Raw genomic sequence first — 27,483 nt, forward strand, 5'->3', positions numbered from 1 at the left:
GGAGGAGAAGGTGGAGAAGAAGGAGCAGGAGGTGGTGAATGATCAGAAGTGGAGAAGGAGCAGCAGGTGGAGAGGGAGCAGGAGTGGAAAAGGAGCAGGAGGTGGAGAAGGAGCAAGACGGCAGGAAGGAGCAGTAGGGCGAGAAGGAGCAGGAGGGCGAGAAGGAGCAGGTGGTGAACAATGAGCAGGCGGTGGACAAGGAGCAGGAGGTGGACAAGAATCAGGAGTTGGACACGGAGCAGGAGGTGGATAAGGAGCAGGAGGAGGAGAAGGAGCAGGAGTGGAGAAGGAGCAGGAGAAGAAGAAGAGGAAGCAGGAGGAGGAGTAGGAGCAGGAGGAGGAGAAGGAGCAGGAGGTGGAGAAGGCGCAAGATGAGGAGAAGGAGCAGGAGGTGGAGAAGGAGCAGGATGTGGAGAAGGAGCAGGAGAAGGAGAATGAGTAGGAGGAGGAGAAAGAGCAGGAGGGGGAGATTGAGTAGGAGGGGGAGAAGGAGCAGGCGATGGACAAGGAGCAGGAGGGGGAGAAGGAGCAGGTGGAGGAGAAGGAGGTGGATGAGGAGAAGGCGGGGGAGAAAGAGCAGGAGGGTGAGAAGGAGCAGGAGGTGGAGAAGGAGCAGGAGGGGGAGTAGGAGCAGGAGAAGGAGAAGGAGCAGGAGGTGGAAAAGGATCAGGAAGGAGACAAGGAGCGGGAGGTGGAGGAGGAGCAGGAGGAGGAGAAGGAGGAGAAGATGGAGCAGGATGTGGTGAATGAGCAGGAGTGGAGAAGGAGCAGCAGGTGGAGAAGGAGCAGGAGGTGGAGAAGGAGCAGGAGGGCAAGAAGGAGCAGGAGTGCGAGAAGAAGCAGGTGGGCGAGAAGGAGCAAGAGGGAGAGAAGGAGCAGGAGGGCTCGGTGGAGCAGGAGGTGGACAATGAGCAGGAGGTGGACAATAATCAGGAGGTGGACACGGAGTAGTAGGTGGACAAGGAGCAGGAGTTGGACAAGGAAAGGTAGGTGTTCCCGGAGCAGGAGGTGGACAAGGAGCAGGAGGTGGACAAGGAGCAGGAGGAGGAGAAGGAGCAGGAGGCGGAGAAGGAGCAGGAGGCCGAGAAGGAGCAGGAGGCGGAGAAGGAGCAGTAGGCGGAGAAGGAGCAGGAGGTGGAGAAGGAGCAGGAGGAGGAGGTTGAGCGGGACGAGAAGAAGGAGCAGGAGGGGGTGAGTGAGCAGCAGAGGGATAGTGAGCAGGAGGTGGAGAAGGATCAGGACGGGGAAAAGGAGCAGGAGGTAGAGATGGAGCGGGAGGGGGAGAAGGAGCAGGAGGCGGAGGTAGAGATGGAGCGGGAGGCATAGAAGCAGCAGGAGGCGGAGAAGGAGCAGGAGGCAGAGAAGGAGCAGGAGGCGGAGAAGGAGCAGGAGGCGGAGAAGGAGCAGGAGGCCGAGAAGGAGCAGGAGGCGGAGAAGGAGCAGTAGGCGGAGGAGGAGCGGGAGGCATAGAAGGAGCAGGAGGCGGAGAAGGAGCAGGAGGCGGAGAAGGAGCAGGAGGCCGAGAAGGAGCAGGAGGCGGAGAAGGAGCAGTAGGCGGAGAAGGAGCAGGAGGTGGAGAAGGAGCAGGAGGAGGAGGTTGAGCGGGACGAGAAGAAGGAGCAGGAGGGGGTGAGTGAGCAGCAGAGGGATAGTGAGCAGGAGGTGGAGAAGGATCAGGACGGGGAAAAGGAGCAGGAGGTAGAGATGGAGCGGGAGGGGGAGAAGGAGCAGGAGGCGGAGGTAGAGATGGAGCGGGAGGCATAGAAGCAGCAGGAGGCGGAGAAGGAGCAGGAGGCAGAGAAGGAGCAGGAGGCGGAGAAGGAGCAGGAGGCGGAGAAGGAGCAGGAGGCGGAGAAGGAGCAGTGGGTGGAGAAGGAGCAGGAGGTGGAGAAGGACCAGGAGGTGGAGAACGAACAGTTGGAGGAGAAGCAGGAGAAGGAGAAGAAGCAGTGGTTGGAGAAGGAGCAGGAGGTGGAGAAGTAGCAGGAGGTGGAGAAGGAGCAGGAGGTGGAGAAGGAGCTGGAGGTGGAGAAGGAGCAGGAGGTGGAGAAGGAGCAGGAGGTGAAGAAGGAGCAGGAGGTGGAGAAGGAGCAGTAGGAAGAGGTTGAGCTTGACGAGGAGAAGGAACATGAGACGGTGAATGAGCAGGAGGTTGAGTAGGAGCAGGAGCAGGAGGGGGTGAAGGAGCAGGAGGGGAGTAGGAGCAGCAGGCAAGCCAGGAGCAGGAGGGGGAGAAGGAGCAGGAGGAGGTGTTTGACCAGGAAGTGGAGAAGGAGCAGGAGGGGGAGGTTGAGCAGAAAGAGGAGATGGAGCAGGTGGAGTGGAAGCAGCAGGAGGTGGAGGTGGAGCTGGATGTGGTGGAAGGGCGTGATGTGGAGAAGGAGCAGTAGGCGGAGAAGAAGCAGGAGGTGGAGAAGGAGCAGGAGGTGGAGAAGGAGCAGGAGGCGGAGGTGGAGCTGCTGGTGAAGAAGGAGCAGGACGGGGAGAAGGAGCTGGAGGAGGAGAAGGAGCTGGAGGAGGAGAACGAACAAGAGGAGGAGAAGGAGCAGGAGGGGTAGAAGGAGGAGGAGGTAGAAGAAGCAGGAGGTGGAGGAGGAGCAGAAGGAGGAGAAGGAGCAGAAGGTGGAGAAGGAGCAGGAAAAGAAGAAGGAGCAGGAGGAGGTGGTTGAGCAGAGAAGGAGCAGGACGAGGAGAAGCAGCAGGAGGAGGAGAAGGAGCACGAAGAGAAGAATGAGCAGGAGGAGGAGATGGAGCCAGACGTTGAGAAGGAGCAGGAGGTGGAGAAGGAGCAGCAGGGCAAGAAGGAGCAGGAGAGCGAGAAGGAGCATGAGGGCTAGATGGAGCAGGTGGTGGACAATGAGCAGGAGGTGGACAAGAATCAGAAGGTGGACACGGAGCAGGAGGTGGTCAAGGAGCAGTAGGTGTACAAGGGGCAGGAGGTGGACAAGGAGCAGCAGGTGGACAAGGAGCAGGAGGAGGAGAAGGAGGTGGAGGAGGAGATGGAGGTGGAGAAGGAGCAGGAGGAGGAGAAGGAGCAGGAGGGAGACAATGAGCGGGAGTTGGACAAGGATCAGGAGGATGAGACGGAGGATAAGAAGGAGCGGGAGGTGGTGAATCCGCAGGATTGGAGAAGGAGCAGCAGGTGGAGAAGGAGCAGGAGGTGGAGAAGGAGCAGCAGGGTGAGAAGGAGCAGGAGGGCAAGAAGGAGCAGGAGGGCTAGATGAAGCAGGTGGTGGACAAAGAGCAGGAGGTGGACAAGGAGTAGGAGGTGGACAAGGAGCAGGAGGTGGACACGGAGCAGGAGGAGGAGATCGAGGTGGAGGAGGAGAAGGAGGTGGACAAGGAGCAGGATTAGGAGAAGGAACAGGAGGTGGAGAATAAGCAATAGGTGGAGATGTAGCAGGAGGCGGAGAAGGACCAGGAGAGGGAGTCGGGGAAGGAGTTGGAGAAGAAATAGGAGGAGCAGGGGCAGGAGGAGAAGAAGGAGCAGGAGTTGGAGATGGAGAAGGAGGGCGACAAGCAGCAGGAGGGCGAGGAGAATCAGGAGGGCGAGAAGGAGCAGGAGGGCGAGAAGGAGAAGGAGGACGAGAAGGAACAGGAGGGCGAGAAGGAGCACTAAGTGGACAAGGAGCAGGAGATGGACAAGGAGTCGGAGTTGGACAAGGATCAGGAGGTGGAGAAGGAGCAGGAGGAGAAGGAGCAGGAGGGAGAAAAGGAGCAGGAGGAAGACAAGGAGCAGGAGTTGGAGAAGGAGCAGGAGGAGGAAAAGGAGGAGAAGAAGCAGCAGGAGGTCGAGACGGAGAAGGAGGTGGACGAGGAGAAGGAGGTGGAGGAGGAGGACGAGGAGGAGAAGGAGCAGGAGCTGGAGATGGAGCAGGAATTGAGAAGAAGGAGGAGGAGAAGAAGGAGCAGGCGGAGAAGAAGGAGCAGGAGGTGGTGAATGAGCAGGAGTGGAGAAGGAGCAGCAGGTGGAGAAGGAACAATAGGTGGGGAGGGAGCAGCAGGGCGAGAAGGAGCAGGAGGACAAGAAGGAGCAGGAAGGCGAGAAGGAGCAGGAGGTGGACAAGGAGCAGGAGTTGGACAAGGAGCAGGAGATGGACAAGGAGCAGGAGGTGGACAAGGAGCGGGAGGTGGAGAAGGAGCAGGAGGAGGAGAAGGTGGAGAAGAAGGAGCAGGAGGTGGTGAATGATCAGAAGTGGAGAAGGAGCAGCAGGTGGAGAGGGAGCAGGAGTGGAAAAGGAGCAGGAGGTGGAGAAGGAGCAAGACGGCAGGAAGGAGCAGTAGGGCGAGAAGGAGCAGGAGGGCGAGAAGGAGCAGGTGGTGAACAATGAGCAGGCGGTGGACAAGGAGCAGGAGGTGGACAAGAATCAGGAGTTGGACACGGAGCAGGAGGTGGATAAGGAGCAGGAGGAGGAGAAGGAGCAGGAGTGGAGAAGGAGCAGGAGAAGAAGAAGAGGAAGCAGGAGGAGGAGTAGGAGCAGGAGGAGGAGAAGGAGCAGGAGGTGGAGAAGGCGCAAGATGAGGAGAAGGAGCAGGAGGTGGAGAAGGAGCAGGATGTGGAGAAGGAGCAGGAGAAGGAGAATGAGTAGGAGGAGGAGAAAGAGCAGGAGGGGGAGATTGAGTAGGAGGGGGAGAAGGAGCAGGCGATGGACAAGGAGCAGGAGGGGGAGAAGGAGCAGGTGGAGGAGAAGGAGGTGGATGAGGAGAAGGCGGGGGAGAAAGAGCAGGAGGGTGAGAAGGAGCAGGAGGTGGAGAAGGAGCAGGAGGGGGAGTAGGAGCAGGAGAAGGAGAAGGAGCAGGAGGTGGAAAAGGATCAGGAAGGAGACAAGGAGCGGGAGGTGGAGGAGGAGCAGGAGGAGGAGAAGGAGGAGAAGATGGAGCAGGATGTGGTGAATGAGCAGGAGTGGAGAAGGAGCAGCAGGTGGAGAAGGAGCAGGAGGTCGAGAAGGAGCAGGAGGGCAAGAAGGAGCAGGAGTGCGAGAAGAAGCAGGTGGGCGAGAAGGAGCAGGAGGGAGAGAAGGAGCAGGAGGGCTAGGTGGAGCAGGAGGTGGACAATGAGCAGGAGGTGGACAAGAATCAGGAGGTGGACACGGAGTAGTAGGTGGACAAGGAGCAGGAGTTGGACAAGGAAAGGTAGGTGTTCCCGGAGCAGGAGGTGGACAAGGAGCAGGAGGTGGACAAGGAGCAGGAGGAGGAGAAGTAGATGGAGGAGGAGAAGGAGCACGAGGAGGAGAAGGAGCAGGAGGGAGAAAAGGAGCAGGAGGAAGACAAGGAGCAGGAGGTGGACAAGGAGCAGGAGGAGCAGAAGGTGGTTGATGAGGAGAAGGAGGGGGAGAAAGCGCAGGACGGGGAGAAGGAGCAGGAGGGGGAGGAGGAGATGGAGTTGGAGATGGAGAAGGAGGGCGACAATGAGCAGGAGATGGACAAGGAGCCGGAGGTGGACAGGGGTCAGGAGGTGGACACGGAGCAGGAGGAGGACAAGGAGCAGGAGCTGGACAAGGAGCAAGAGGTGGACAAGGAGCAGGAGGTAGACAAGGAGCACGAGGTGGTGAAGGAGCAGGTGGAGGAGAAGGACCGGGAGGGGGATTAGGAGAGGGAGTTGGAGAAGAAGCTGGAGGAGGAGCAGGAGCAGGATTAGAAGAAGGAGCAGGAAGTGGAGAAGGAGCAGGAGGTGGAGTCAGAGGAGAAGGAGGAGAAGGAGCAGGAGGAGGAGAAGGAGCAGGAGGAGGAGAATGAGCAGGAGTGGAGAAGGAGCAGGAGAAGAAGAAGGAGCAGCAGGAGTAGGAGGAACAGGAGGAGGAGAAGGAAGAGGAGGAGGAGAAGGAGCAGGAGGAGGAGAAGGAGCAGGAGTGCAGAAGGAGCAGGAGAAGAAGAAGGAGCAGCAGGAGGAGTAGGAGCAGGAGGAGGAGAAGGAGCAGGAGGAGGAGAATGCGCAAGATGAGGAGAAGGAGCAGGAGTTGGAGAAGGAGCATGAGGTGGAGAAGGAGCAAGAGGTGGAGAAGGAGCTGGAGGTGGAGAAGGAGCAGGAGGTGGAGAAAGAGCAGGAGTGGAAAAGGAGCAGGAGGTGGAGAAGGAGCAAGAGGGCAGGAAGGAGCAGGAGGGCGAGAAGGAGGAGGAGGTGGAAAAGGAGCAGTAGATGGACAAGGAGCAGGAGGTGGACAAGGAGCAGCAGGTGGACAAGGAGCACGAGGTGGAGAAGGAGCAGGAGGAGGTGAAGGACCAGGAGGGGGAGTAGGAGATGGAGATGGAGATGGAGAAGGAGGGCGACAAGGAGCAGGAGGTGGACAAGGAGCCGGAGGTGGACAGGTTTCAGGAGGTGGACACGGAGCAGGAGGTGGACAAGGAGCAGGAGCTGGACAATGAGCAGGAGGAGCAGAAGGTGGTTGATGAGGAGAAGGAGGGGGAGAAAGCGCAGGACGGGGAGAAGGAGCAGGAGGGGGAGGAGGAGATGGAGTTGGAGATGGAGAAGGAGGGCGACAATGAGCAGGAGATGGACAAGGAGCCGGAGGTGGACAGGGGTCAGGAGGTGGACACGGAGCAGGAGGAGGACAAGGAGCAGGAGCTGGACAAGGAGCAAGAGGTGGACAAGGAGCAGGAGGTAGACAAGGAGCACGAGGTGGTGAAGGAGCAGGTGGAGGAGAAGGACCGGGAGGGGGATTAGGAGAGGGAGTTGGAGAAGAAGCTGGAGGAGGAGCAGGAGCAGGATTAGAAGAAGGAGCAGGAAGTGGAGAAGGAGCAGGAGGTGGAGTCAGAGGAGAAGGAGGAGAAGGAGCAGGAGGAGGAGAAGGAGCAGGAGGAAGACAAGGAGCAGGAGGTGGACAAGGAGCAGGAGGAGCAGAAGGTGGTTGATGAGGAGAAGGAGGGGGAGAAAGCGCAGGACGGGGAGAAGGAGCAGGAGGGGGAGGAGGAGATGGAGTTGGAGATGGAGAAGGAGGGCGACAATGAGCAGGAGATGGACAAGGAGCCGGAGGTGGACAGGGGTCAGGAGGTGGACACGGAGCAGGAGGAGGACAAGGAGCAGGAGCTGGACAAGGAGCAAGAGGTGGACAAGGAGCAGGAGGTAGACAAGGAGCACGAGGTGGTGAAGGAGCAGGTGGAGGAGAAGGACCGGGAGGGGGATTAGGAGAGGGAGTTGGAGAAGAAGCTGGAGGAGGAGCAGGAGCAGGATTAGAAGAAGGAGCAGGAAGTGGAGAAGGAGCAGGAGGTGGAGTCAGAGGAGAAGGAGGAGAAGGAGCAGGAGGAGGAGAAGGAGCAGGAGGAGGAGAATGAGCAGGAGTGGAGAAGGAGCTGGAGAAGAAGAAGGAGCAGCAGGAGTAGGAGGAACAGGAGGAGGAGAAGGAAGAGGAGGAGGAGAAGGAGCAGGAGGAGGAGAAGGAGCAGGAGTGCAGAAGGAGCAGGAGAAGAAGAAGGAGCAGCAGGAGGAGTAGGAGCAGGAGGAGGAGAAGGAGCAGGAGGAGGAGAATGCGCAAGATGAGGAGAAGGAGCAGGAGTTGGAGAAGGAGCATGAGGTGGAGAAGGAGCAAGAGGTGGAGAAGGAGCTGGAGGTGGAGAAGGAGCAGGAGGTGGAGAAAGAGCAGGAGTGGAAAAGGAGCAGGAGGTGGAGAAGGAGCAAGAGGGCAGGAAGGAGCAGGAGGGCGAGAAGGAGGAGGAGGTGGAAAAGGAGCAGTAGATGGACAAGGAGCAGGAGGTGGACAAGGAGCAGCAGGTGGACAAGGAGCACGAGGTGGAGAAGGAGCAGGAGGAGGTGAAGGACCAGGAGGGGGAGTAGGAGATGGAGATGGAGATGGAGAAGGAGGGCGACAAGGAGCAGGAGGTGGACAAGGAGCCGGAGGTGGACAGGTTTCAGGAGGTGGACACGGAGCAGGAGGTGGACAAGGAGCAGGAGCTGGACAATGAGCAGGAGGAGGACAAGGAGCAGGAGGTGGACAAGGAGCACGAGGTGGAGAAGGAGCAGGAGGAGGAGAAGGACCAGGAGGGGGATTAGGAGATGGAGTTGGAGAAGAAGCTGGAGGAGAAGCAGGAGCAGCATTAGAAGAAGGAGCAGGAGGTGGAGAAGGAGCAGGAGGTGGAGACACAGCAGAAGGAGGAGAAGGAGCAGGAGGAGGAGAAGGAGCAGGAGGAGGAGAAGGAGCAGGAGTGGAAAAGGAGCAGGAGGTGGAGAAGGAGCAGAAGGGCAGTAAGGAGCAGGAGTGCGAGAAGCAGCAGGAGATGGACAAGGAGCAGGAGAAGGACAAGCAGCAGGAGGTGGACAAGGAGCAGGAGGTGGACACGGAGCGGGAGGAGGAGATGGAGCTGGAGGAGGAGAAGGAGGTGGACAAGGAGCAGGATTTGGAGAAGGAACAGGAGGTGGAGAATAAGCAATAAGTGGAGATGTAGCAGGAGGCGGAGAAGGACCAGGAGAGGGAGTCGGGGAAGGAGTTGGAGAAGAAGTAGGAGTAGCAGGGGCAAGAGGAGAAGAAGGAGCAGGAGTTGGAGATGGAGAAGGAGGGGGTGATGGAGCAGGAGGTCTACAAGGAGCAGGAGGGGGAGGAGGAGGACGAGGAGGAGAAGCAGCAGGAGCTGGAGATTGAGCAGAAATTGAGAAGGAGCAGGAGGAGAAGAAGGAGCAGGCGGAGATGAAGGAGCAGGAGAAGGAGAAGGAGCAAGGAGAAGGAGGAGGAGTAGGAGGTGGAGGAGGAGCAGGAGGAGAAGGAGCAGGAGGAGGTGAAGGAGCAGGAGGTGGAGAATGAGCATGAGGTGGAGATGGAACAGGAGGTGGAAATGGAGCAGAAGGGAGAAAAGGAGGAGGAGGAAGACAAGAAGCAGGAAACGAGAAGGAGCAGGTGGACGAGAAGGAGCAGGAAGACGAGAAGGATCAGGAAGACGAGAAGGATCAGGAAGACGAGAACGATCAGGAAGATGAGAAGGATCAGGAGGAGGGGAAGAAGCAGGAGACGGAGAAGGAGCAGTTGAGGGAGAGGGAGCAGGAGGTGGAGGAGGGGCTCGAGGGCGAGAATGATCAGGAGGGTGTGAACGAGCAGTAGGCGGAGGAGGAGCGGGAGGCATAGAAGGAGCAGGAGGCGGAGAAGGAGCAGGAGGCGGAGAAGGAGCAGGAGGCCGAGAAGGAGCAGGAGGCGAAGAAGGAGCAGTAGGCGGAGAAGGAGCAGGAGGTGGAGAAGGAGCAGGAGGAGGAGGTTGAGCGGGACGAGAAGAAGGAGCAGGAGGGGGTGAGTGAGCAGCAGAGGGAGAGTGAGCAGGAGGTGGAGAAGGATCAGGACGGGGAAAAGGAGCAGGAGGTAGAGATGGAGCGGGAGGGGGAGAAGGAGCAGGAGGCGGAGGTAGAGATGGAGCGGGAGGCATAGAAGCAGCAGAAGGCGGAGAAGGAGCAGGAGGCAGAGAAGGAGCAGGAGGCGGAGAAGGAGCAGGAGGCGGAGAAGGAGCAGGAGGCGGAGAAGGAGCAGTGGGTGGAGAAGGAGCAGGAGGTGGAGAAGGACCAGGAGGTGGAGAATGAACAGTTGGAGGAGAAGCAGGAGGAGGAGAAGAAGCAGTGGTTGGAGAAGGAGCAGGAGGTGGAGAAGCAGCAGGAGGTGGAGAAGGAGCAGGAGGTGGAGAAGGAGCAGGAGGTGGAGAAGGAGCAGGAGGTGAAGAAGGAGCAGGAGGTGGAGAAGGAGCAGTATGAAGAGGTTGAGCTTGACGAGGAGAAGGAACATGAGACGGTGAATGAGCAGGAGGTTGAGTAGGAGCAGGAGCAGGAGGGGGTGAAGGAGCAGGAGGGGAGTAGGAGCAGCAGGCAAGCCAGGAGCAGGAGGGGGAGAAGGAGCAGGAGGAGGTGTTTGACCAGGAAGTGGAGAAGGAGCAGGAGGGGGAGGTTGAGCAGAAAGAGGAGATGGAGCAGGTGGAGTGGAAGCAGCAGGAGGTGGAGGTGGAGCTGGATGTGGTGGAAGGGCATGATGTGGAGAAGGAGCAGTAGGCGGAGAAGAAGCAGGAGGTGGAGAAGGAGCAGGAGGTGGAGAAGGAGCAGGAGGCGGATGTGGAGCTGCTGGTGAAGAAGGAGCAGGACGGGGAGAAGGAGCTGGAGGAGGAGAAGGAGCTGGAGGAGGAGAACGAACAAGAGGAGTAGAAGGAGCAGGAGGGGTAGAAGGAGGAGGAGGTAGAAGAAGCAGGAGGTGGAGGAGGAGCAGAAGGAGGAGAAGGAGCAGAAGGTGGAGAAGGAGCAGGAAAAGAAGAAGGAGCAGGAGGAGGTGGTTGAGCAGAGAAGGAGCAGGACGAGGAGAAGCAGCAGGAGGAGGAGAAGGAGCACGAAGAGAAGAATGAGCAGGAGGAGGAGATGGAGCCAGACGTTGAGAAGGAGCAGGAGGTGGAGAAGGAGCAACAGGAGGAGAAGGAGCAGGAGAGAGAGAAGGAGCAGGAGGACGAGAAGGAGCAGGAGGACGAGAAGGAGCAGGAGGACGAGAAGGAGCAGGAAGGCGAGAAGGAGCAGGAAGACGAGACGGATCAGGAAGACGAGAAGGATCAGGAATACGAGAAGGAGCAGGAGACGGAGAAGAAGCAGTTGAGGGAGAGGGAGCAGGAGGTGGAGGAGCGGCTCGAGGGCGGGAATGATCAGGAGTGTGTGAACGAGCAGTAGGCGGAGGAGGAGCGGGAGGCATAGAAGGAGCAGGAGGCGGAGAAGGAGCAGGAGGCGGAGAAGGAGCAGGAGGCGGAGAAGGAGCAGTAGGCGGAGAAGGAGCAGGAGGTGGAGAAGGAGCAGGAGGAGGAGGTTGAGCGGGACGAGGAGAAGGAGCAGGAGGGGGAGAGTGAGCAGGGAGGGAGAGTGAGCAGGAGGTGGAGAAGGAGCAGGACGGGGAAAAGTAGCAGGAGGTAGAGATGGAGCGGGAGGGGGAGAAGGAGCAGGAGGCGGAGAAGGAGTGGGATGCAAAGCAAGAGCAAGAGGGGTCGAATGAGCAGGAGGACGAGAATGATCAGGAGGACGAGAAGGAGCAGGAGGAGGGGAAGAAGCAGGAGGAGGAGACGGAGCAGGTGTGGTTGAACGAACAGGATGCAGAGAAGCAGCTGGATGCATCGAAGGAGCAGGAGGCGTTGAAGCAGCAGGAGAGGGACAAAAGCCGGAGGTGGAGAAGGAGCAGGAGGTGCAGAAAGCTTCAGTTGGAGAAGGAGCTGGAGGAGAATAAGGAGCAGGACGGGGAGTTGGAGCTGGAGGAGGAGAAGGAGCAGGACGTGGAGATGGAGCATGAGGAGGAGGAGAAGGAGCTACAGGTGGAGTAGGATTAGGAGGTGGAGATGGAGCAGGAGGTGGAAAAGGAGCAGGAGGTGGAGAAGGAGCAGGAGGTGGAGAAGGAGCAGGAGGTGGAGAAGGAGCAGGAGGTGGAGAAGGAGCAGGCGGTGGAGAAGGAGCAGGAGGTGGAGAAGGAGCAGGAGGTGGAGAAGGAGCAGGAGGTGGAGAATGAATAGTTGGAGGAGAAGGAGGAGGAGGAGAAGGAGCAGTGGTTGGAGAAGGAGCATGAGGTGGAGAAGGAGCAGGATGTGGAGGTGGAGCAGGATATGGAAAAAGAGCAGGAGGTGGAGAAGGAAAGGAGATGAAGGAGGAACAGCAGGAGGTGGAGAAGGAGCAGGAGGTGGAGAAGGAGCAGGAGGTGGAGAAGGAGCAGTCGGCGGAGAAGGATCAGGAGGTGGAGAAGGAGCAGGAGGAGGAGGTTGAGCGGGACGAGGAGAAGGAGCAGGAGGGGGAGAGTGAGCAGGGGGGGAGAGTGAGCAAGAGGTGGAGAAGGAGCAGGACGGGGAAAAGGAGCAGGAGGTAGAGATGGAGCGGGAGGGGGGAAGGAGCAGGAGGCGGAGAAGGAGTGGGATGCAAAGCAAGAGCAAGAGGGGTCGAATGAGCAGGAGGACGAGAATGATCAGGAGGACGAGAAGGAGCAGGAGGAGGGGAAGAAGCAGGAGGAGGAGACGGAGCAGGTGTGTTTGAACGAGCAGGATGCAGAGAAGCAGCTGGATGCATCGAAGGAGCAGGAGGCGTTGAAGCAGCAGGAGAGGGAGAAGGAGCCGGAGGTGGAGAAGGAGCAGGAGGTGGGGAACGGCCAGTTGGAGGTGAAGGAGGAGGAGGAGGCGAACGAGCAGGATGTGGAGAATGAACAGGAATTGGAGAAAGCTTCAGTTGGAGAAGGAGCTGGAGGAGAATAAGGAGCAGGACGGGGAGTTGGAGCTGGAGGAGGAGAAGGAGCAGGACGTGGAGATGGAGCATGAGGAGGAGGAGAAGGAGCTGGAGGTGGAGTAGGATTAAGAGGTGGAGATGGAGCAGGAGGTGGAGAAGGAGCAGGAGGTGGAGAAGGAGCAGGAGGTGGAGAAGGAGCAGGAGGTGGAGAAGGAGCAGGAGGTGGAGAAGGAGCAGGAGGTGGAGAAGGAGCAGGATGTGGAGAATGAACAGTTGGAGGAGAAGGAGGAGGAGGAGAAGGAGCAGTGGTTGGAGAAGGAGCATGAGGTGGAGAAGGAGCAGGAGGCGGAGGAGGAGCACGAGGCGGAGAAGCAGCAGGAGGAGGAGGTTGAGCGGGAAGAGGAGAAGGAGCAGGAGGGGTGAGTGAGCAGCAGAGGGAGAGTGAGCAGGAGGTGGAGAAGGATCAGGACGGGGAAAAGGAGCAGGAGGTAGAGATGGAGCGGGAGGGGGAGAAGGAGCAGGAGGCGGAGGTAGAGATGGAGCGGGAGGCATAGAAGCAGCAGGAAGCGGAGAAGGAGCAGGAGGCGGAGAAGGAGCAGGAGGCGGAGAAGGAGCAGTGGGTGGAGTAGGAGCAGGAGGTGGAGAAGGAGCAGGCGGTGGAGAATGAACAGTTGGAGGAGAAGGAGGAGGAGGAGAAGGAGCAGTGGTTGGAGAAGGAGCATGAGGTGGAGAAGGAGCAGGATGTGGAGGTGGAGCTGGATATGGAAAAAGAGCAGGAGGTGGAGAAGGAAAGGAGATGAAGGAGGAGCAGCTGGAGGTAGAGAAGGAGCAGGAGGTGGAGAATGAGCAGCTGGGGGAGAAGGAGCAGTAGGTGGAGAAGGAGCAGGAGGTGGAGAAGGAGCAGGAGGTGGAGAAGGAGCAGGAGGTGGAGAAGTAGCAGGAGGTGGAGAAGGAGCAGGAGGTGGAGAAGGAGCAGGAGGTGGAGAAGGAGCAGGAGGAAGAGATGGAGGAGAAGAAGGAGCAGGAGGTGGTGAATGAGCAGGAGTGCAGAAGGAGCAGGAGGTGGAGAAGGAGCAGGAGGGCGAGAAGGAGCAGGAGATCGAGATGCAGCAGCTGGGTGAGATGCAGCAGGAGGGCGAGAATGCGCAGGAGGTGGACAAGGAGCAGGAGGTGGACAAGCAGCAGGAGGAGGAGGTTGAGCAGGAGGTGGCGAAGGAGCAAAAGGTGGAGATGGAGCATGAGAAGAAGAAGGAGCAGGAGGAGGATTAGGAGCAGGAGGAGGAGAAGGAGCAGGTGGTGGAGATGGAGCAGGGGGAGGAGAAGGAGCAGGAGGAGGAGAAGGAGCAGGAGGAGGAGAAGGAGCAGGAGGAGGAGAAGGAGCAGGGGACGGAGAAGGAGCAGGAGGTGGAGATGGAGCAGGAGGTGGAGAAGGAGCAGGAGGTGGAGAAGGAGCAGTAGGGAGATAAGGAGCAGGAGGGAGTCAAAGAGCCGGAGGTGGAGAAGGAGCAGGAGGAGGAGAAGGAGAAGGAGGAGAAGAAGAAGCAGGAGGTGGTGAATGAGCAGGAGTGGAGAAGGAGCAGGAGGTTGAGAAGGAGCAGGAGGTGGACAAGGAGCAGGAGGTGGACAAGGAACAGATGGAGGAGAAGAAGCAACAGGTGGAGAACGAGCAGGTGGCGGAACAGGACCAAGGAGGGCGAGTAGGAGAAGGAGTTGGAGAAGAAGCAGCAGGAGGAGCAGGATCAGAAGGAGAAGAAGGAGCAGGAGGTGGAGAATGAGCAGGAGGTGGGGAAGGAGCAGGGGAAGGAGAAGGAGCAGGAGGTGGAGATGGAGCAGGAGGTGGAGAAGGAGCAGGAGGGAGATAAGGAGCAGGAGGGAGTCAAAGAGCCGGAGGTGGAGAAGGAGCAGGAGGAGGAGAAGCAGCAGGAGGTGGAGATGGAGCAAGAAGAGGAGAAGGAGCAGGAGGTGGAGAAGGAGCAGGAGGAGGAGAAGGACGAGAAGAAGGAACAGGAGATTGTGAATGAGCAGGAGTGGAGAAGGAGCATGAGGTGGAGAAGGAGCAGGAGAAGCAGATGGAGAAGCAGCAGCAGGAGCAGAAGAAGCAGCAGGAGGAGAAGTAACAGCAGGAGGAGACGGAGCAGAAGCGGGTGAAGCAGCAGAAGCAGGAGTAGGAGCAGGAGTAGGAGAATGAGCAGAGGGTGGAGAAGGCGCAAGATGAGGAGAAGGAGCAGGAGGTAGTGAAGGAGCAGGAGATGGACAAGGAGCAGGAGGAGGAGAAGGAGGTGGAGAAGGAGGAGGAGGAGAAGGAACAGGATGTGGAGAAGATGCAATAGGTCGAGAAGGAACAGGAGGCGAAGAAGGACCAGGAGGGGGAGTGGAGAAGGAGTTGGAGAAGAAGCAGGAGGATGAGCAGAAGCAGGAGTAGAAGAAGGAGCAGGAGGAGGTGGAGAAGCAAAAGGAGGCGTAGAAGTAGAAGGAGAAGGCGCAAGATGAGGAGAAGGAGCAGGAGGTGGAGAAGGAGCAAGAGAAGGAGAAGGAGCAGGAGGTGGTGAAGGAGAAGGAGGAGGAGGGAGACAAGCAGCAGGAGGTGGAGAAGGAGCAGTAGGAAGAGAAGGAGGAGAAGAAGGAGCAGGGTGTGGTGAATGAGCAGGTGTGGAGAAGGTGCAGGAGGTGGAGAAGGAGCAGGAGGGCGAAAAGTAGCAGGAGGTCGAGAAGCAGCAGGTGGGCGAGATGCAGCAGGAGGGCGAAAATGCACAGGAGGTGGACAAGGAGCAGGAGGTGAACAAGCAGCAGGAGGAGGAGAAGGAGCTGGAGAAGGAGCAGTGGTTGGAGAAGGAGCATGAGGTGGAGAAGGAGCAGTATGTGGAGGTCGAGCTGGATATGGAAAAAGAGCAGGAGGTGGAGAAGGAAAGGAGATGAAGGAGGAGCAGCAGGAGGTGGAGAAGGAGCAGGAGGTGGAGAAGGAGCAGGAGGTGGAGAAGGAGCAGTAGGCGGAGAAGGATCAGGAGGTGGAGAAGGAGCAGGAGGAGGAGGTTGAGCGGGACGAGGAGAAGGAGCAGGAGGGGGAGAGTGAGCAGGGGGGGAGAGTGAGCAAGAGGTGGAGAAGGAGCAGGACGGGGAAAAGGAGCAGGAGGTAGAGATGGAGCGGGAGGGGGGGAAGGAGCAGGAAGAGGAGAAGGAGTGGGATGCAAAGCAAGAGAAAGAGGGGTCGAATGAGCAGGAGGACGAGAATGATCAGGAGGACGAGAAGGAGCAGGAGGAGGGGAAGAAGCAGGAGGAGGAGACGGAGCAGGTGTGGTTGAACGAGCAGGATGCAGAGAAGCAGCTGGATGCATCGAAGGAGCAGGAGGCGTTGAAGCAGCAGGAGAGGGAGAAGGAGCCGGAGGTGGAGAAGGAGCAGGAGGTGCGGAACGGCCAGTTGGAGGAGAAGGAGGAGGAGGAGGCGAACGAGCAGGAAGTGGAGAATGAACAGGAGTTGGAGAAAGCTTCTGTTGGAGAAGGAGCTGGAGGAGAATAAGGAGCAGGACGGGGAGTTGGAGCTGGAGGAGGAGAAGGAGCAGGACGTGGAGATGGAGCATGAGGAGGAGGAGAAGGAGCTGGAGGTGGAGTAGGATTAAGAGGTGGAGATGGAGCAGGAGGTGGAGAAGGAGCAGGAGGTGGAGAAGGAGCAGGAGGTGGAGAAGGAGCAGGAGGTGGAGAAGGAGCAGGAGGTGGAGAAGGAGCAGGAAGTGGAGAAGGAGCAGGATGTGGAGAATGAACAGTTGGAGGAGAAGGAGGAGGAGGAGAAGGAGCAGTGGTTGGAGAAGGAGCATGAGGTGGAGAAGGAGCAGGAGGCGGAGAAGGAGCACGAGGCGGAGAAGCAGCAGGAGGAGGAGGTTGAGCGGGAAGAGGAGAAGGAGCAGGAGGGGGTGAGTGAGCAGCAGAGGGAGAGTGAGCAGGAGGTGGAGAAGGATCAGGACGGGGAAAAGGAGCAGGAGGTAGAGATGGAGCGGGAGGGGGAGAAGGAGCAGGAGGCGGAGGTAGAGATGGAGCGGGAGGCATAGAAGCAGCAGGAAGCGGAGAAGGAGCAGGAGGCGGAGAAGGAGCAGGAGGCGGAGAAGGAGCAGTGGGTGGAGTAGGAGCAGGAGGTGGAGAAGGAGCAGGCGGTGGAGAATGAACAGTTGGAGGAGAAGGAGGAGGATGAGAAGGAGCAGTGGTTGGAGAAGGAGCATGAGGTGGAGAAGGAGCAGGATGTGGAGGTGGAGCTGGATATGGAAAAAGAGCAGGAGGTGGAGAAGGAAAGGAGATGAAGGAGGAGCAGCTGGAGGTAGAGAAGGAGCAGGAGGTGGAGAGTGAGCAGCTGGGGGAGAAGGAGCAGGAGGTGGAGAAGGAGCAGGAGGTGGAGAAGGAGCAAGAGGTGGAGAAGGAGCAGGAGGTGGAGAAGTAGCAGGAGGTGGAGAAGGAGCAGGAGGTGGAGAAGGAGCAGGAGGTGGAGAAGGAGCAGGAGGAAGAGATGGAGGAGAAGAAGGAGCAGGAGGTGGTGAATGAGCAGGAGTGCAGAAGGAGCAGGAGGTGGAGAAGGAGCAGGAGGGCGAGAAGGAGCAGGAGATCGAGATGCAGCAGGTGGGTGAGATGCAGCAGGAGGGCGAGAATGCGCAGGAGGTGGACAAGGAGCAGGAGGTGGACAAGCAGCAGGAGGAGGAGGTTGAGCAGGAGGTGGCGAAGGAGCAAAAGGTGGAGATGGAGCATGAGAAGAAGAAGGAGCAGGAGGAGGATTAGGAGCAGGAGGAGGAGAAGGAGCAGTGGTGGAGATGGAGCAGGGGGAGGAGAAGGAGCAGGAGGAGGAGAAGGAGCAGGAGGAGGAGAAGGAGCAGGGGACTGAGAAGGAGCAGGAGGTGGAGATGGAGCAGGAGGTGGAGAAGGAGCAGGAGGTGGAGAAGGAGCAGTAGGGAGATAAGGAGCAGGAGGGAGTCAAAGAGCCGGAGGTGGAGAAGGAGCAGGAGGAGGAGAAGGAGAAGGAGGAGAAGAAGAAGCAGGAGGTGGTGAATGAGCAGGAGTGGAGAAGGAGCAGGAGGTTGAGAAGGAGCAGGAGGTGGACAAGGAGCAGGAGGTGGACAAGGAACAGATGGAGGAGAAGAAGCAACAGGTGGAGAACGAGCAGGTGGCGGAACAGGACCAAGGAGGGCGAGTAGGAGAAGGAGTTGGAGAAGAAGCAGCAGGAGGAGCAGGATCAGAAGGAGAAGAAGGAGCAGGAGGTGGAGAATGAGCAGGAGGTGGGGAAGGAGCAGGGGAAGGAGAAGGAGCAGGAGGTGGAGATGGAGCAGGAGGTGGAGAAGGAGCAGGAGGGAGATAAGGAGCAGGAGGGAGTCAAAGAGCCGGAGGTGGAGAAGGAGCAGGAGGAGGAGAAGCAGCAGGAGGTGGAGATGGAGCAAGAAGAGGAGAAGGAGCAGGAGGTGGAGAAGGAGCAGGAGGTGGAGAAGGAGCAGGAGGGAGATAAGGAGCAGGAGGTGGAGAAGGAGCAGGAGGAGGAGAAGGACGAGAAGAAGGAACAGGAGATTGTGAATGAGCAGGAGTGGAGAAGGAGCATGAGGTGGAGAAGGAGCAGGAGAAGCAGATGGAGAAGCAGCAGCAGGAGCAGAAGAAGCAGCAGGAGGAGAAGTAACAGCAGGAGGAGACGGAGCAGAAGCGGGTGAAGGAGCAGAAGCAGGAGTAGGAGCAGGAGTAGGAGAATGAGCAGAGGGTGGAGAAGGCGCAAGATGAGGAGAAGGAGCAGGAGGTAGTGAAGGAGCAGGAGATGGACAAGGAGCAGGAGGAGGAGAAGGAGGTGGAGAAGGAGGAGGAGGAGAAGGAACAGGATGTGGAGAAGAAGCAATAGGTCGAGAAGGAACAGGAGGCGAAGAAGGACCAGGAGGGGGAGTGGAGAAGGAGTTGGAGAAGAAGCAGGAGGATGAGCAGAAGCAGGAGTAGAAGAAGGAGCAGGAGGAGGTGGAGAAGCAAAAGGAGGCGTAGAAGTAGAAGGAGAAGGCGCAAGATGAGGAGAAGGAGCAGGAGGTGGAGAAGGAGCAAGAGAAGGAGAAGGAGCAGGAGGTGGTGAAGGAGAAGGAGGAGGAGGGAGACAAGCAGCAGGAGGTGGAGAAGGAGCAGTAGGAAGAGAAGGAGGAGAAGAAGGAGCAGGGTGTGGTGAATGAGCAGGTGTGGAGAAGGTGCAGGAGGTGGAGAAGGAGCAGGAGGGCGAAAAGTAGCAGGAGGTCGAGAAGCAGCAGGTGGGCGAGATGCAGCAGGAGGGCGAAAATGCACAGGAGGTGGACAAGGAGCAGGAGGTGAACAAGCAGCAGGAGGAGGAGAAGGAGCTGGAGAAGGAGCAGTGGTTGGAGAAGGAGCATGAGGTGGAGAAGGAGCAGTATGTGGAGGTCGAGCTGGATATGGAAAAAGAGCAGGAGGTGGAGAAGGAAAGGAGATGAAGGAGGAGCAGCAGGAGGTGGAGAAGGAGCAGGAGGTGGAGAAGGAGCAGGAGGTGGAGAAGGAGCAGTAGGCGGAGAAGGATCAGGAGGTGGAGAAGGAGCAGGAGGAGGAGGTTGAGCGGGACGAGGAGAAGGAGCAGGAGGGGGAGAGTGAGCAGGGGGGGAGAGTGAGCAAGAGGTGGAGAAGGAGCAGGACGGGGAAAAGGAGCAGGAGGTAGAGATGGAGCGGGAGGGGGGGAAGGAGCAGGAAGAGGAGAAGGAGTGGGATGCAAAGCAAGAGAAAGAGGGGTCGAATGAGCAGGAGGACGAGAATGATCAGGAGGACGAGAAGGAGCAGGAGGAGGGGAAGAAGCAGGAGGAGGAGACGGAGCAGGTGTGGTTGAACGAGCAGGATGCAGAGAAGCAGCTGGATGCATCGAAGGAGCAGGAGGCGTTGAAGCAGCAGGAGAGGGAGAAGGAGCCGGAGGTGGAGAAGGAGCAGGAGGTGCGGAACGGCCAGTTGGAGGAGAAGGAGGAGGAGGAGGCGAACGAGCAGGAAGTGGAGAATGAACAGGAGTTGGAGAAAGCTTCTGTTGGAGAAGGAGCTGGAGGAGAATAAGGAGCAGGACGGGGAGTTGGAGCTGGAGGAGGAGAAGGAGCAGGACGTGGAGATGGAGCATGAGGAGGAGGAGAAGGAGCTGGAGGTGGAGTAGGATTAAGAGGTGGAGATGGAGCAGGAGGTGGAGAAGGAGCAGGAGGTGGAGAAGGAGCAGGAGGTGGAGAAGGAGCAGGAGGTGGAGAAGGAGCAGGAGGTGGAGAAGGAGCAGGAAGTGGAGAAGGAGCAGGATGTGGAGAATGAACAGTTGGAGGAGAAGGAGGAGGAGGAGAAGGAGCAGTGGTTGGAGAAGGAGCATGAGGTGGAGAAGGAGCAGGAGGCGGAGAAGGAGCACGAGGCGGAGAAGCAGCAGGAGGAGGAGGTTGAGCGGGAAGAGGAGAAGGAGCAGGAGGGGGTGAGTGAGCAGCAGAGGGAGAGTGAGCAGGAGGTGGAGAAGGATCAGGACGGGGAAAAGGAGCAGGAGGTAGAGATGGAGCGGGAGGGGGAGAAGGAGCAGGAGGCGGAGGTAGAGATGGAGCGGGAGGCATAGAAGCAGCAGGAAGCGGAGAAGGAGCAGGAGGCGGAGAAGGAGCAGGAGGCGGAGAAGGAGCAGTGGGTGGAGTAGGAGCAGGAGGTGGAGAAGGAGCAGGCGGTGGAGAATGAACAGTTGGAGGAGAAGGAGGAGGATGAGAAGGAGCAGTGGTTGGAGAAGGAGCATGAGGTGGAGAAGGAGCAGGATGTGGAGGTGGAGCTGGATATGGAAAAAGAGCAGGAGGTGGAGAAGGAAAGGAGATGAAGGAGGAGCAGCTGGAGGTAGAGAAGGAGCAGGAGGTGGAGAGTGAGCAGCTGGGGGAGAAGGAGCAGGAGGTGGAGAAGGAGCAGGAGGTGGAGAAGGAGCAAGAGGTGGAGAAGGAGCAGGAGGTGGAGAAGTAGCAGGAGGTGGAGAAGGAGCAGGAGGTGGAGAAGGAGCAGGAGGTGGAGAAGGAGCAGGAGGAAGAGATGGAGGAGAAGAAGGAGCAGGAGGTGGTGAATGAGCAGGAGTGCAGAAGGAGCAGGAGGTGGAGAAGGAGCAGGAGGGCGAGAAGGAGCAGGAGATCGAGATGCAGCAGGTGGGTGAGATGCAGCAGGAGGGCGAGAATGCGCAGGAGGTGGACAAGGAGCAGGAGGTGGACAAGCAGCAGGAGGAGGAGGTTGAGCAGGAGGTGGCGAAGGAGCAAAAGGTGGAGATGGAGCATGAGAAGAAGAAGGAGCAGGAGGAGGATTAGGAGCAGGAGGAGGAGAAGGAGCAGTGGTGGAGATGGAGCAGGGGGAGGAGAAGGAGCAGGAGGAGGAGAAGGAGCAGGAGGAGGAGAAGGAGCAGGGGACTGAGAAGGAGCAGGAGGTGGAGATGGAGCAGGAGGTGGAGAAGGAGCAGGAGGTGGAGAAGGAGCAGTAGGGAGATAAGGAGCAGGAGGGAGTCAAAGAGCCGGAGGTGGAGAAGGAGCAGGAGGAGGAGAAGGAGAAGGAGGAGAAGAAGAAGCAGGAGGTGGTGAATGAGCAGGAGTGGAGAAGGAGCAGGAGGTTGAGAAGGAGCAGGAGGTGGACAAGGAGCAGGAGGTGGACAAGGAACAGATGGAGGAGAAGAAGCAACAGGTGGAGAACGAGCAGGTGGCGGAACAGGACCAAGGAGGGCGAGTAGGAGAAGGAGTTGGAGAAGAAGCAGCAGGAGGAGCAGGATCAGAAGGAGAAGAAGGAGCAGGAGGTGGAGAATGAGCAGGAGGTGGGGAAGGAGCAGGGGAAGGAGAAGGAGCAGGAGGTGGAGATGGAGCAGGAGGTGGAGAAGGAGCAGGAGGGAGATAAGGAGCAGGAGGGAGTCAAAGAGCCGGAGGTGGAGAAGGAGCAGGAGGAGGAGAAGCAGCAGGAGGTGGAGATGGAGCAAGAAGAGGAGAAGGAGCAGGAGGTGGAGAAGGAGCAGGAGGTGGAGAAGGAGCAGGAGGGAGATAAGGAGCAGGAGGTGGAGAAGGAGCAGGAGGAGGAGAAGGACGAGAAGAAGGAACAGGAGATTGTGAATGAGCAGGAGTGGAGAAGGAGCATGAGGTGGAGAAGGAGCAGGAGAAGCAGATGGAGAAGCAGCAGCAGGAGCAGAAGAAGCAGCAGGAGGAGAAGTAACAGCAGGAGGAGACGGAGCAGAAGCGGGTGAAGGAGCAGAAGCAGGAGTAGGAGCAGGAGTAGGAGAATGAGCAGAGGGTGGAGAAGGCGCAAGATGAGGAGAAGGAGCAGGAGGTAGTGAAGGAGCAGGAGATGGACAAGGAGCAGGAGGAGGAGAAGGAGGTGGAGAAGGAGGAGGAGGAGAAGGAACAGGATGTGGAGAAGAAGCAATAGGTCGAGAAGGAACAGGAGGCGAAGAAGGACCAGGAGGGGGAGTGGAGAAGGAGTTGGAGAAGAAGCAGGAGGATGAGCAGAAGCAGGAGTAGAAGAAGGAGCAGGAGGAGGTGGAGAAGCAAAAGGAGGCGTAGAAGTAGAAGGAGAAGGCGCAAGATGAGGAGAAGGAGCAGGAGGTGGAGAAGGAGCAAGAGAAGGAGAAGGAGCAGGAGGTGGTGAAGGAGAAGGAGGAGGAGGGAGACAAGCAGCAGGAGGTGGAGAAGGAGCAGTAGGAAGAGAAGGAGGAGAAGAAGGAGCAGGGGGTGGTGAATGAGCAGGTGTGGAGAAGGTGCAGGAGGTGGAGAAGGAGCAGGAGGGCGAAAAGTAGCAGGAGGTCGAGAAGCAGCAGGTGGGCGAGATGCAGCAGGAGGGCGAAAATGCACAGGAGGTGGACAAGGAGCAGGAGGTGAACAAGCAGCAGGAGGAGGAGAAGGAGCTGGAGAAGGAGCTGGCGGAGGAGAAGGAGCAAGAGGTGAAGAAGGAGCAGGACGTGGAGAAGGAGCAGGGGTGGAGAACAAGGAGGAGGAGGAGATTGAGCAAGAGGAGGAGGGAGAGCTGGAGGAGCTGAAGGAGCAGGAGGAGGAGGAGGAAAACGAGCAGGTGGAGGTTGAGCAGCAGGTTGAGAATGAGCAGGAGGTGGAGAAGGAGCAGTAGGAGGAGTCTGGGCAGGAAGGGGAGAAGGAGCAGGAGGGGGAGAAGGAGCAGGAGGGAGACAAGGAGCAGGAGGTGGAGAAGGAGCAGGAGGAGGAGAAGGAGGAGAAAAAGGAACAGGAGATTGTGAATGAGCAGGAGTGGAGAAGGAGCATGAGGCGGAGAAGGAGCAGGAGAAGGAGATGGAGAAGTAGCAGCAGGAGCAGAAGAAGCAGCAGGAGGAGAAGTAACAGCAGGAGGAGACGGAGCAGAAGCGGGTGAAGGAGCAGAAGCAGGAGTAGGAGCAGGAGTCGGAGAATGAGCAGAAGGTGGAGAAGGCGCAAGATGAGGAGAAGGAGCAGGAGGTGGAGAAGGAGCAGAAGGTGGAGAAGGCGCAAGATGAGGAGAAGGAGCAGGAGGTGGAGAAGGAGCAGGAGATGGACAAGGAGCAGGAGGAGGAGGAGAAGGAACAGGATGTGGAGAAGAAGCAATAGGTCGAGAAGGAGCAGGTGGCGAAGAAGGACCAGGAGGGGGAGTAGTGAAGGAGTTGGAGAAGAAGCAGGAGGATGAGCAGAAGCAGGAGTAGAAGAAGGAGCAGGAGGTGGAGAAGGTGCGGGAGGTGGAGAATGAGCAGGAGGTGGAGAAGGATCAGGAGGAGGAGAAGGATCAGGAGGAGGAGATGGAGCAGGAGTGGAGGAGGAGCAGGAGAAGAAAAAGGAGCAGGAGGAGGAGTAGAAGCAAAAGGAGGCGAAGAAGTAGGAGGAGAAGGCGCAAAATGAGGAGAAGGAGCAGGAGGTGGAGAAGGAGCAAGAGAAGGAGAACGAGCAGGTGGTGGAGAAGGAGAAGGAGGGAGAGAAGGAGAAGGAGGGAGAGAAGGAGGAGGAGGGAGACAAGCAGCAGGAGGTGGAGAATGAGCAGGAGGAAGAGAAGGAGGAAAAGAAGGAGCAGGAGGTGGTGAATGAGCAGGTGTGGAAAAGGAGCAGGAGGTGGAGAAGGAGCAGGAGGGCGAGAAGGAGCAGGAGGTCGAGAAGCAGCAGGTGGGCGAGATGCAGCAGGAGGGCGAAAATGCGCAGGAGGTGGACAAGGAGCAGAAGGTGGACAAGCAGCAGGAGGAGGAGAAGGAGCTGGAGAAGGAGCAGGAGGAGGAAAAGGAACTGGAGGTGGAGAATAAGCAATAGTGTCAGAAGGAGCAAGAGGCGGAGAAGGACCAGAAGGGGGAGTAGGATAAGGAGTTGGAGAAGAAGCAGGAGGAGGAAGTTGAGCAGGAGTTGGAGAAGAAGCAGGAGGAGCAGGTTGAGCAGCAGGTGGAGAAAGAGCAGGAGGTGGAGATGGAGCAGGAGAAGAAGAAGGAGCAGGAGGAGGATTAGGAGCAGGAGGAGGAGAAGGAGTAGGTGGTGGAGATGGAGCAAGAAGAGGAGAGGGAGCAGGAGGTGGAGAAGGAGCAGGAGGTGGAGAAGGAGCAGGAGGTGGAGAAGGAGCAGGAGGGAGACAAGGAGCAGGAGGTGGAGAAGGAGCAGGAGGAGGACAAGGAGAAGAAGGAACAGGAGGTGGAGAAGGAGCAGGAGAAGGAGATGGAGAAGTAGCAGCAGGAGCAGAAGAAGCAGCAGGAGGAGAAGTAAAAGCAGGAGGAGACGGAGCAGAAGCGGGTGAAGGAGCACAAGCAGGAGTAGGAGCAGGAGCGGGAGAAGGAGCATGAAGTGGAGAAGGAGCAGGAGGAGGAGTTTGAGCAAAAGCCGAGAAGGAGCAGGAGGTGGAGAATGATGAGGAGGTGGAGAAGGAGCAGAGGTGGAGAACAAGGAGGAGGAGGAGATTGAGCAAGAGGAGGAGGGAGAGCTGGAGGAGCTGAAGGAACAGGAGGAGGAGGAGGAAAACGAGCAGGTGGAGGTTGAGCAGCAGGTTGAGAATGAGCAGGAGGTGGAGAAGGAGCAGGAGGAGGAGTTTGAGCAGGAAGGGGAGAAGGAGCAGGAGGGGGAGAAGGAGCAGGAGGGGAGAAGGAGCAGCAGGTGGAGAAGGAGCAGGAGGGGGAGATGGAGGAGAAGGAGCAGGAGGAGGAGAAGGCGAAAGATGAGGAGAAGGAGCAGGAGGTGGAGAAGGAGCATGAGGTGGAGAACGAGCAGGAGGTGGACAAGGAGCAGGAGGGAGACAAGGAGCGTGAGGTGAAAAAGGAGCAGGAGGAGGAGAAGGAGGAGAAGAAGGTGGAGGAGGTGGTGAATGAGCAGGAGTGGAGCAGGAGCAGCAGGTGGAGAAGGAGCAGGAGGTGGAGAAGGAGCAGGAGTGGCAAAGGAGCAGGAGGTGGAGAAGGTGCAGGAGGGCAGGAAGTAGCAGGATGGCGAGAAGAAGCAGGAGGTGGACAAGGAGCAGGAGATGGACAAGGAGCAGGAGGTGGACAAGGAGCAGGAGGTGGATAAGGAGCAGGAGGTTGAAAAGGACGGGGAGAAGGAGCAGGAAGGGGAGAAGGAGCAGAAGGGGGAGTAGGAGGAGGAGGTGGAGACGGAGCAGGAGGAGGAGAAGGTGCAGGAGGAGGAGAAGGAGCAGGAGGAGGAGAAGGAGCAGCAGTGGAAAAGGTGCAGGAGAAGAGGAAGGAGCAGGAGGAGGAGTAGGACCAGGAGGAGGAGAAGGAGCAAGATGAGGAGAAGGAGCAGGAGGTGGAGAAGGAGCAGGAGGTGGAGAAGGATCAGGAGGAGGAGAAGGAGCAAGAGGTGGAGAAGGAGCAGGAGGTGGAGACGGAGCAGGAGGAGGAGAAGCTGCAGGAGGAGGAGAAGGAGCAGGAGGAGGAGAAGGAGCAGGAGGGCGATAAGGAGCAGGTGGGCGCGGAGGAGCAGGAGGTGGACAAGGAGCAGGAGGTGGATAAGGAGCAGGAGGTTGAAAAGGACGGGGCGAAGGAGCAGGAAGGGGAGAAGGAGCAGGAGGGGGAGAAGGAGGAGGAGGAGGTGAAGGAGCAGGAGGTGTACAAGGAGCAGGAGGGGAAGGAGGAGGACGAGGAAGAGAACGTGCAGGAGCTGGGGATTGAGCAGAAATTGAGAAGGAGCAGGAGGGGAAGAAGGAGCAGGCGGAGAAGAAGGAGCAGGAGAAGGAGAAGGAGCAGGAGAAGGATAAGGAGCTCGAGGTGGAGGAGGAACAGGAGGAGGAGAAGGGGCAGGAGTAGGTGAACGAGCAGCAGGAGGAGTAGGAGCAGGAGGAGGAGAACGAGCAGGAGGTGGAGAAGGCGCAAGATGAGGAGAAGGAGCAGGAGGTGGAGAAGGAGCAGGAGGTGGAGAAGGATCAGGAGGTGGAGAAGGAGCAAGAGGTGGAGAAGGAACAGGAGGTGGAGTAGGAGCAGGAGTGCGAGAAGGAGCATGAGGACGAGAAGGAGCAGGATGGCGATAAGGAGCAGGTGGGCGCGGAGGAGCAGGAGGTGGAAAAGGGGCACGAGATGTACAAGGAGCAGGAGGTGGACAAGAATCAGGAGGTGGACACGGAGGAGGAGGTGGACAAGGAGCAGGAGGTGGACAAGGAGCAGGAGGTTGACAAGGAGCAGGAGGTGGAGAAGGAAGTGGAGGAGGAGAAGGATGTGGAGAAGGAGCAGGAGGATGAGAATGAACAGGAGAAGGAGAAGAAGCAATTGGTGGAGAAGGAGCAGGAGGCGGAGACCGACGAGGATGAGGAGCAGGAGAAGGAGTTGGAGAAGAAGCAGAGGAGGAGCAGGAGCAGGAGGAGAAGAAGGGGCAGGAGATGGAGAAGGAGCAGGAGGTGGAGAAGGAGCAGGAGGTAGAGAAGGAGCAGGAGGTGGAGAAGGAGCAAGAGGTGGAGAAGGAGCAGGAGGTGGAGAAGGAGCAGGAGGGAGACAAGGAGCGGGAGGTGGATAAGGAGGAGGAGGTGGACAAGGAGCAGGAGGTTGACAAGGAGCAGGAGGTGGAGAAGGAAGTGGAGGAGGAGAAGGATGTGGAGAAGGAGCAGGAGGAGGAGAATGAACAGGAGAAGGAGAAGAAGCAATAGGTGGAGAAGGAGCAGGAGGCGGAGACCGACGAGGATGAGGAGCAGGAGAAGGAGTTGGACAAGAAGCAGAGGAGGAGCAGGAGCAGGAGGAGAAGAAGGGGCAGGAGATGGAGAAGGAGCAGGAGGTGGTGAAGGAGCAGGAGGTGGAGAAGGAGCAGGAGGTGGAGAAGGAGCAAGAGGTGGAGAAGGAGCAGGAGGTGGAGAAGGAGCAGGAGGGAGACAAGGAGCGGGAGGTGGATAAGGAGGAGGAGGTGGACAAGGAGCAGGAGGTGGACAAGGCGCAGGAGGAGGAGAAGGAGGTGGATGAGGAGTGGAGGTGGAGAAACATCAGGAGGACGTGAAGGAACAGGATGTGGAGAAGACACAACAGGTGGAGAAGGAGCAGGAGGCGGAGGAGGACCAGGAGGGGGAGCAGGAGAAGGATTTGGAGATGAAGCAGCAGGAAGAAGAGGAGCAGGAGGAGAAGAAGGAGCAGGAGGTGAAGAAGGAGCAGGAGGTTGAGACGGAGCAGGAGGAGGAGAAGGTGCAGGAAGAGGAGAAGGAGCAGGAGGAGGAGAAAGAGCAACAGTGGTGTAGGAGCAGGAGAAGAAGATGTAGCAGGAGGAGGAGTAGGAGCAGGAGGAGGAGAAGGAGCTGGAGGTGGAGAAGGCGCAAGATAAGGAGAAGGAGCAGGAGGTGGAGAAGGAGCAGGAGGTGGAGTAGGAGCAGGAGAAGGTGAAGGAGCAGGAGGTGGAGAAGGAACAGGGGAGCGAGAAGGAGCAGGAGAGCGAGAAGGAGCAGGAGGACGAGAAGGAGCAGGAGGGCGATAAGGAGCACGAGGGCGCGGAGGAGCAGGAGGTGGACAAGGAGCAGGAGATGGACAAGGAGCAGGAGTTGGACAAGGAGCAGGAGGAGCAGAAGGAACAGGAGAAGGAGAAGAAGCAATAGGTGGAGAAGGAGCAGGAGGCGGAGAAGGACCAGGATGAGGAGCAGGAGAAGGAGTTGGAGAAGAAGCAGGAGGAGGAGCAGGTGCAAGAGGAGAAGAAGCGGCAGGAGGTGGAGAAGAAGCAGGAGGTGGAGAAGGAGCAGGTGGTGGACATGGAGCAGGAGGTGGAGAAGGAGCAGGAGGTGGACACGGAGCAGGAGGAGGAGTAGGAGGTGGAGGAGGAGAAGGAGGTGGAGAAGGAGCAGGAGATGGAGAACGAACAGGAGGTGGAGTTGAAGCACTCGGTGGAGACGGAGCAGGATGCGCAGAAGGACCAGGATGGGGAGTAGGAGAAGGAGTTGGAGAAGAAGCAGGTAGAGGAGCAGCAGCAGGAGGAGAAGAAGGAGCAGGAGTTGGAGAAGGAGCAGGAGGTGGA

Source organism: Heptranchias perlo, chromosome 36 (genome assembly GCF_035084215.1).
Source record: "Heptranchias perlo isolate sHepPer1 chromosome 36, sHepPer1.hap1, whole genome shotgun sequence".
NCBI lineage: Eukaryota > Metazoa > Chordata > Chondrichthyes > Hexanchiformes > Hexanchidae > Heptranchias > Heptranchias perlo.